Source organism: Pinus tabuliformis, chromosome 7, assembly GCF_031772625.1.
Source record: "Pinus tabuliformis cultivar Carrire ecotype Pingquan chromosome 7, CPIR1, whole genome shotgun sequence".
In the NCBI taxonomy this organism is placed as follows: domain Eukaryota; kingdom Viridiplantae; phylum Streptophyta; class Pinopsida; order Pinales; family Pinaceae; genus Pinus; species Pinus tabuliformis.
Genome location: NC_142293.1, coordinates 1536437368 through 1536445010, shown reverse-complemented (window position 1 = coordinate 1536445010; position 7643 = coordinate 1536437368). Strand labels below are relative to the sequence as shown.

The 7643-nt window shown below is 35.9% G+C and overlaps 1 pseudogene; it reads right to left on the bottom strand.

Annotated features, from left to right (window-relative positions):
- Positions 1–415: 415 nt before the first annotated feature.
- Positions 416–2229, bottom strand: LOC149253730 (cytochrome P450 71AU50 pseudogene; annotated as a pseudogene).
- Positions 2230–7643: the final 5414 nt, after the last annotated feature.

The window sequence follows — 7643 nt, the reverse complement described above, 5'->3', positions numbered from 1 at the left end:
TTGTCTATTTAATATTTTACACCAGGGGTTAAATTTGACGTCCATATGTCCGTCTTTTGGGTTTTTACACGTTAAATATTATTAATTTCCAAATCTGCACGTCATCGCTGACTGGCTAAAATGTCATATTGACGGGCGTGTTGAAAATTGACCAGTTTCAATTTTTTATTATTATATATATACAGCGCAATGACGGCAGAGTTTAATAGCTGTTTCAGGTTTCAGTGAATTAATGTTGACTAAGTAAGAGACCCAGAATTCCTCCTTCCTGCTTTTTCCATGCTATGTTTATTATGTTGACCCATATCCCAAACCCCTGAGAGCGATATTAACATTATACAAACGCGATATTGAGGTCTGTCTCACCTATTTTATTGAAATGAAGGAAAACACAGTTGGTCACGTCAATATAAAATCAGAGTACGGAGAGGTGAGGAGTTGGAACAACCATGAGTTCATGCCCTCGGGGCAGTGTCAGTCCATTAAACCTCTCACTCATATGCAACTCCTCCTGCCCATTCACTTTCTCCGGGAGCCTCCAGTTGAAACAGTGCAGCAATTGCGCCATCCCAAACTCTACAACAAGCATTCCCAATTGTTGTTCGGGGCATCCTCTCCTTCCCGCTCCAAATGGAATCCACTCAAATTTGTGCGCATTTACATCCACCTTTGTCACCCCAGTTTTTTCCATGAACCTCTCTGGCTCGAAACTTTCGGCATCCTCCCACGACTTTGGATTCCTCCCAATCGCCCAAAGGTTCAACAAAACACAAGTGCCACCAGGGATTTGATAGCCTGATACATTGCAATCCTCCAAAGGTAAATGGGGAATAACATGAGGCCCCGGTGGGTGAAGCCTAAGCGTTTCTTTGACCACAGCTTGTAAATAAACGAGAGACAACAGATCAGATTCTTGTACCGAAAAAGTTTCATCAACGAGTCTGAAATGAAAGTGTAGCTATGACACTTGAGTTGATTGGTGCAACACATTATAGAAATTTTGAGAATTACATAAATTAAATAAAACTTGTACAAATAAATATTAAAAGTCATATGATGGGCAATTTAAAAATAAGACCGTCATAAAAAAATTCTCTGACGGGTAGAGGCACCCATCAAATTTAACCCTTGCTTTACACCAACGAAAAAATGGATTTTTTGAATTTAATTAAAAACCATTTGTATTTATGATACACAATAATTAATATATAATATTATTTTTCAAATTATTTATATTTATTGTTCATAGTAATTAGTGATATAGTACATAGTAATTAATAATAGAGTACACAAAAATCAATTCTTGTCATCATTATACAATAAATCTAAGATAAATAGAAATAAATTTATTTAAAAATAATAAATTTAATTTCATAATATTCTACTTTGGATAGATTTTAAATTTTTTTAGTTAAAAAAAAAACTAATAACAAGTCAATAAAAAACTGAATACATTATATTCCGGAAGCCATAAATATAATAAAACACTTAATGATGTGATCGCTTTGTACACGGACTTCAATTTGCAAAGTCTTATTATAAAGGGGCCGTTTTTCTGGCACTTGATTGTATCACACAATTGTCACGTTTTATTACATTTAATTCCTATCAATTTTATTTTATTGATAATCTTATTTTAATGAGATTGTTTTTTTGTTTTGAAAATTATGGAAATTTGGGTCAGATTTAGATAAAATTTGGTAGGGATTTGTTGGTAGTTGACAACTAATTAATGTAAATTTGGGTAAATTGCATTAGTTATTGACAAGTTGGTTTCATACCGAATCAGCAATTATGTAACGTAGGCTCATATATAAAACTGATGAATTCCCAAAGTATTGTATGGAGAATCATTTATTGATTGAATAGAGATTCCAATCTCCTGCCCCGTGGATGTTTCCTTGACACTTTGTCAGGGTTTTATCACGTAAATGTTGAGTTATTAATTGTGTGGTTGTATTCAACTTCCTGTCAGTTACATTCATTTCTTGGTTAATTTATAACTGTAAATTCCTTCTTTCTTTCTTGATCAGTAACTCATTAGACTAAAAATGGTATCAGAGCCAGTTGAGTTGAGTTTTTTGGAGACAAATATGTGCCAGTCGAGTTGAGTGAAATGCGTGTGAAAGAAAACGTTGAGTGGTCATTTTTGCCTTTGCGTAGTCAAGGGAGCCTACCACCAGATCTCTGCCCTCTGCGTGAAGACCAACCGCCGCTCTGCTTGTACATTGCTGCGTGTTAAAAACCAGAGGTGAACCACGATTTGCAAGGAGGAAGAGCCGTTCAGACCTCTGCGTGCTGGAGTAGAGAGGAAGAGTCGTTGAGACCTCTGTGTGCTGGAGCAAAGAGGAAGAGTCGTTGAAGTTGTGACCACTCTGGTGCGTGCTGCCAGGAAGTGTGTGGAAGTGTGTTGTCTCTGTGTGGACTGTGCCAGAGCCTACAAGTAAGCGTGCTGCCTCTGCGTGCTGCCAGAGCAGTCAAGGAGGGGCTCCAGAGCCTGGCTTGCTTGTCGCCAGAGGAATTCGATCAACAGAAATAGATTCGGTAATTTTTTTTAAATAATTTGAAAGAAAATTTTCCAGAAATTTGTTCAAATTTGGAGGAAAGAAAAACAAAGGGATTTGTTCAAATTTGGAGAAAAGGAAAACAAAGGATTTTCTTCAATTTGAAGGAAAGAAAAACAATTTTTTTTTTTTTTTTTATTTGTTGAAGGGTTTCTTTGTTTGAAAAAAGAGGAATATATTTATTTATTTATTTATTTTTTTTTTTAAATCCAAAAAGTTTTTTGAAGAAAGGGAAACCAAAAAAATAAACCCTAGTTGAAAGAATGAAACCCTAGGAGGAAAGAAATGGCTAAGATGTCGAATGCAAAATTCGAGGTGGAGAAATTCACCGACAAGAGCAACCTTGCTCTTTGGAAACTGAAAGTTAGGGATTTTATGGCGCAACAAGGGTTGCATAAGGCATTGGACGGGGCAAATAAGAAACCTGCAAGCATGACTGGTTCGGACTAGGAGGACTTGGATGCCCGAGCTCTCGGTACCATCAAGTTATGCCTAGCAGATGAAGTTCTCTTCAACATTGTTGAAGAGGGTACAACTTCAGGTTTATGGGAAAAACTAGAAAAACTATATATGACAAAGTCGTTAACCAATAGATTTTTTTTGAAAAGACAATTGTACAGTCTTCAAATGAAGGAGGGTTCAAAAGTTGCAGAACATTTGAATGTTTTTAATACACTTATATGCCAATTAACAGATATGGAAGTTAAAATTCAGGAAGAAGACAAAGTTATAACCTTGTTATGTTCTTTTCCCGAATCATGGGATCACTTCGTAACTTCAATCAGTTTGAGCACCGCTGATTCTTTGAAATTTGAATCACTTGTGGGAGCTCTCTTGTCTGAAGAAGTACAAAGGAAATCCAGTACTGAAACAGCGGCATTAGAAGCCATGATAGCTAGAGGACGGTCAAAGGAAAGAGGAGAAAAAACAAGGGGGTCTTCCAGATCTAAATCAAAGGGAAATAAGTGTAAGGAAAAATGTTGGCACTGCAATAAAATTGGACACTTGAAGAAAGACTATTGGAAAGGAAAAGAATCTGATAACCCGAAGAAGGAAGCAAATTAGGTTGATTTAGGTATGATAGACGAAGTTTTATCTGCTCAAGAATTATGTATGATAGATGAAACTTCACTTGTATGTAATGTCTCTCAGGGTTTAGAAAGCTGGTTGTTAGACTCTGGTGCTTCTCATCACATATGTCCACACAGAAATTGGTTTACTTCATATGAAAATGTAAATGGTAGTTATGTGTTTATGGGTAATAATGTATCATGTCAGACTGTTGGGATGGGAAATATTAGGATTAAAATGTATGATAACATAGTTAGAACATTAACTAGTGTTAGACATGTACCTGATTTGAAGAAAATTTTGATTTCTTTGGGAGTGTTGGATTCGGATGATTATAAGTTACATGTCAGAATGGAGTGTTGAAAGTCTTTAAAGGCACCCTAGTTGTTATGAAAGCAGAAAAGGTCGAAAATCTTTACAGACTCAAAGGAAGTATTCAGATCAGTGAAGCAGCGATTGTCTCAGAAAAAGAAGAAGAAGGTACTCGCCTATGGCATCAGTGATTGGGTCACATGAGCAAGAAAGGTCTTCAGGTACTGATGAAACTTAAATCACTTCTTGATTTGAAATCCTTGAAGTTGGATTTCTGTAAACATTATGTGTATGGAAAACAGTGTAAACAGAGATTTAAAACTGGGAAACATAATAGTAAATATATTTTAGACTATATTCATTATGATCTGTGGGATCCATCACCTGTTGTATCATATGGAGGTGCTCTATATTTTTTAATGTTTGTTGATGATTTCTCCCATAAAGTTTGGGTCTTTATGCTAGAAAAGAAAGTTGATGTATTCAACGTCTTTAAACAGTTTAAAGCAATGGTAGAGAAAAGAACAGGCAAATCAATTAAATGTTTAAGAACTGACAATGGTGGTGAATTCAGTTCAATAGAATTTGAACAATACTGTAAGGATGAAGGAATTGTTAGACACAATACCGTTGTTTATACTCCTCAGCAAAATGGTGTTGTTGAATGTATGAATTGGACTCTTATGGAAAGAGCCAGAAGCATGATTAGCAATGCTAACTTGCAAAAGGAGTTGTGGGCAGAAGCAGTATCCACTGCTAGTTATTTAGTTAACAGATCACCTTCAATAGCAATTAATTGTAAAATTCCTAAAGAGGTTTGGATAGGTCAGTCTTGTGATTATTCACATTTAAGGATATTTGGCTGTGATGCTTATTCTCTTATTCCTAAAAATCAGCGTTCAAAATTAGATCCAAAATCGAAATGTTATGTCTTTGTTGGGTATGACTATGCAGTGAAAGGATACAGGTTGTGGGATCCTACATCGCGGAAGATAGTCATTAGTAGAGATGTAACATTTGATGAATCTTCTTTTTTAAAATCAAATGTTGAAAGAATTGAACAAGAACAGGTATCGCCAAATCAACAAGTTCAGTTGGAGGCTAGACCTTTCGGTGACAGTCAAAAGGAAGAAGAGACTTCTAGAGAAAAAGGTGTTGAAGATACAAAGGAAGCTGTTGAAGTTTCTGAACCAGTTCAAGTTTCTGAACTAGTTCAGCAACCAATCACTCTAAGAAGGTCTACAAGGGAAAGAAAAACTCCCAAAAGGTATGAATATTCCACTTCATCTTTTGCTTTGATTACTGAAGATGGGGAACCTTATTGTTATCAAGAAGCAGTAGATGATACAGATAGCGAAAAATGGAAAACGACTATGGAAGAAGAAATGGATTCCTTAGCCAAGAACAATACCTGGGATCTTGTAGAACTTCCTGAACGGAGTAGTGTTGTTGGATGCAAGTGGGTCTTCAAACTGAAATGGAAAGTTGATGGAAGTATCGAAAGGTATAAGGTGAGACTGGTAGCAAAAGGGTATTCTCAGGTTGAAGGTATCGACTTTCATGAGATTTTTTCACCAGTTGTAAAACTTGTTTCTATTCGTACTGTGTTGGCACTAATTGCATTACTTAACCTTGAGTTAGAACAGTTAGATGTTAAAACAACTTTTCTACATGGTGATTTGAATGAAGAGTTATATATGAACAACCAGAAGGTTTTGTACAAGGTAGCAGCAAAAGATTAGTTTGCAAGCTGAGGAAATCATTGTATGGTCTGAGGCAGTTTCCCAGACAATGGTACAAGAAGTTTCACTCCTTCATGGTGAGCTAAAACTTTATTAGAAGTGAGTATGATCATTGTGTATACTTCAAGAGTTTCAATGGCATATTCATTATCTTAGCTTTGTATGTTGACGATATGCTTATTGCAAGCAAAAGCATGGAAGAGATCAATAGGTTAAAGGCTTAGCTTTCTAGGACGTTTGATATGAAGGATCTTGGAGCAGCAAAACATAACTTGGGCATGGAGATACACAGAGATAGGAAAAATGGTAAGCTTTGGTTATCATAGCAGAAGTATTGGAGAAAGTACTTGAAAAATTTTGTATGAACAATGTGAAACCTATTAATGTTCCATTAGCTTCCTATTTTAAGCTTTCTTCGGTTTTGAGTCCTAGAACTGATGAAGAAAAGTAGTATATGTCTCATGTACCATATGCAAATGTTGTAGGCAAATTAATGTATGCGATGGTATCTACAAGACCTGACATTTGACATGCAGTTGGAGTTGTCAGCAGGTTCATGGCAAATCCAGGTGAAGAACATTGGCGAGCAGTGAAATGGGTGCTTCGATATCTAAGAGGCATAAGTGACCATTGCATCATCTTTAATGGTAGTGAAGGATCAGTCTGCGGATATGTAGATGTTGATTATGCAAGTGATTTGGACAAAAGAAGATCTACTATAGGTTATGTTTTTACCCTTGCAGGTGGAGCAATTAGTTGGATGTCAAAGCTTCAAGAAACAGTTGCGGTGTCCACCACCGAAGCAGAATATATAACTGCTTCAGATGCTAGTAAAGAAGCAATCTGGTTAAAGGGTCTACTTGATGAGATTGGAAGGACGCAGGAGAAAGTGAATGTACTTTGTGACAGTCAAAGTGATATTCACTTGGCTACAAATCCTGCTTATCACAGTAGAACCAAGCACATTGATGTAAGGTATCATTTCCTAAGACATGTGATCGATGGCGGAAAAGTAGCTCTTCAAAAGGTCCATAAGCGAGAGAACTGTGCAAACATATTCATAAAGCCAGTTACAGTAGAGAAGTTGCGATGGTGTTTAGCTTCTCTTGGCTTGTAGAAAAGATGATGAATGGGCATGTGCAAGGGAATAGGAAAATTGTTGTCAAGGTGGAGTTTGTTGGTAGTTGACAACTAATTAATGTAAATTTGGGTAAATTGTCTTAGTTATTGACAAGTTGGTTTCATACTGAATCAACAGTTATGTAACGGAGGCTCATATATAAAACTGATGAATGCCCGAACTATTGTATGCAGAATCATTTATTGATTGAATAGAGATTCCAATCCCTTGCCCCGTGGATGTTTCCTTGACACTCTGTCAGTGTTTCACCACGTAAATGTTGAGTTATTACTTGTGTGGTTGTATTCAGTTTCCTGTCAGTTACATTCCTTTCTTGGTTAATTTATAACTGTATATGCTTTCTTTCTTTCTTGATCAGTAACTCATCAAACTACAAGATTTTTGTAAATTTAAGTTACAATTTCAAGATTTTGAGTGCCTCAAAGGTTTTTGATGGTGCTAAATCTATTTATACCATCAAAAACATGATTCAAACACTCCTAGTACAAGATTTTTTGATTTTTTTTTTGCTGGAAACGTTTAATATAATAATTTCATTTTATTATAAAGGTGGTCTTGTTTCTTATTTTTTAATTTTCACTCGGATAAATAAAACATTTTAATATAATAAATTTATTTTATTATAAAGGGTCGTTTTTGTTATTGGGTGAATTTAAGTTGTGGTTAGCTCGTTTAGTGGATGAAACACTCGAACCCACGTATCTACAGAAACCAATATTTCCTATGCTATACATCCATTAATATACCTTAAGGACAGTCTTGAGGAAGGACTTTGACATTTGCTTTCACCGTAAACCCATGCACATAATTTCT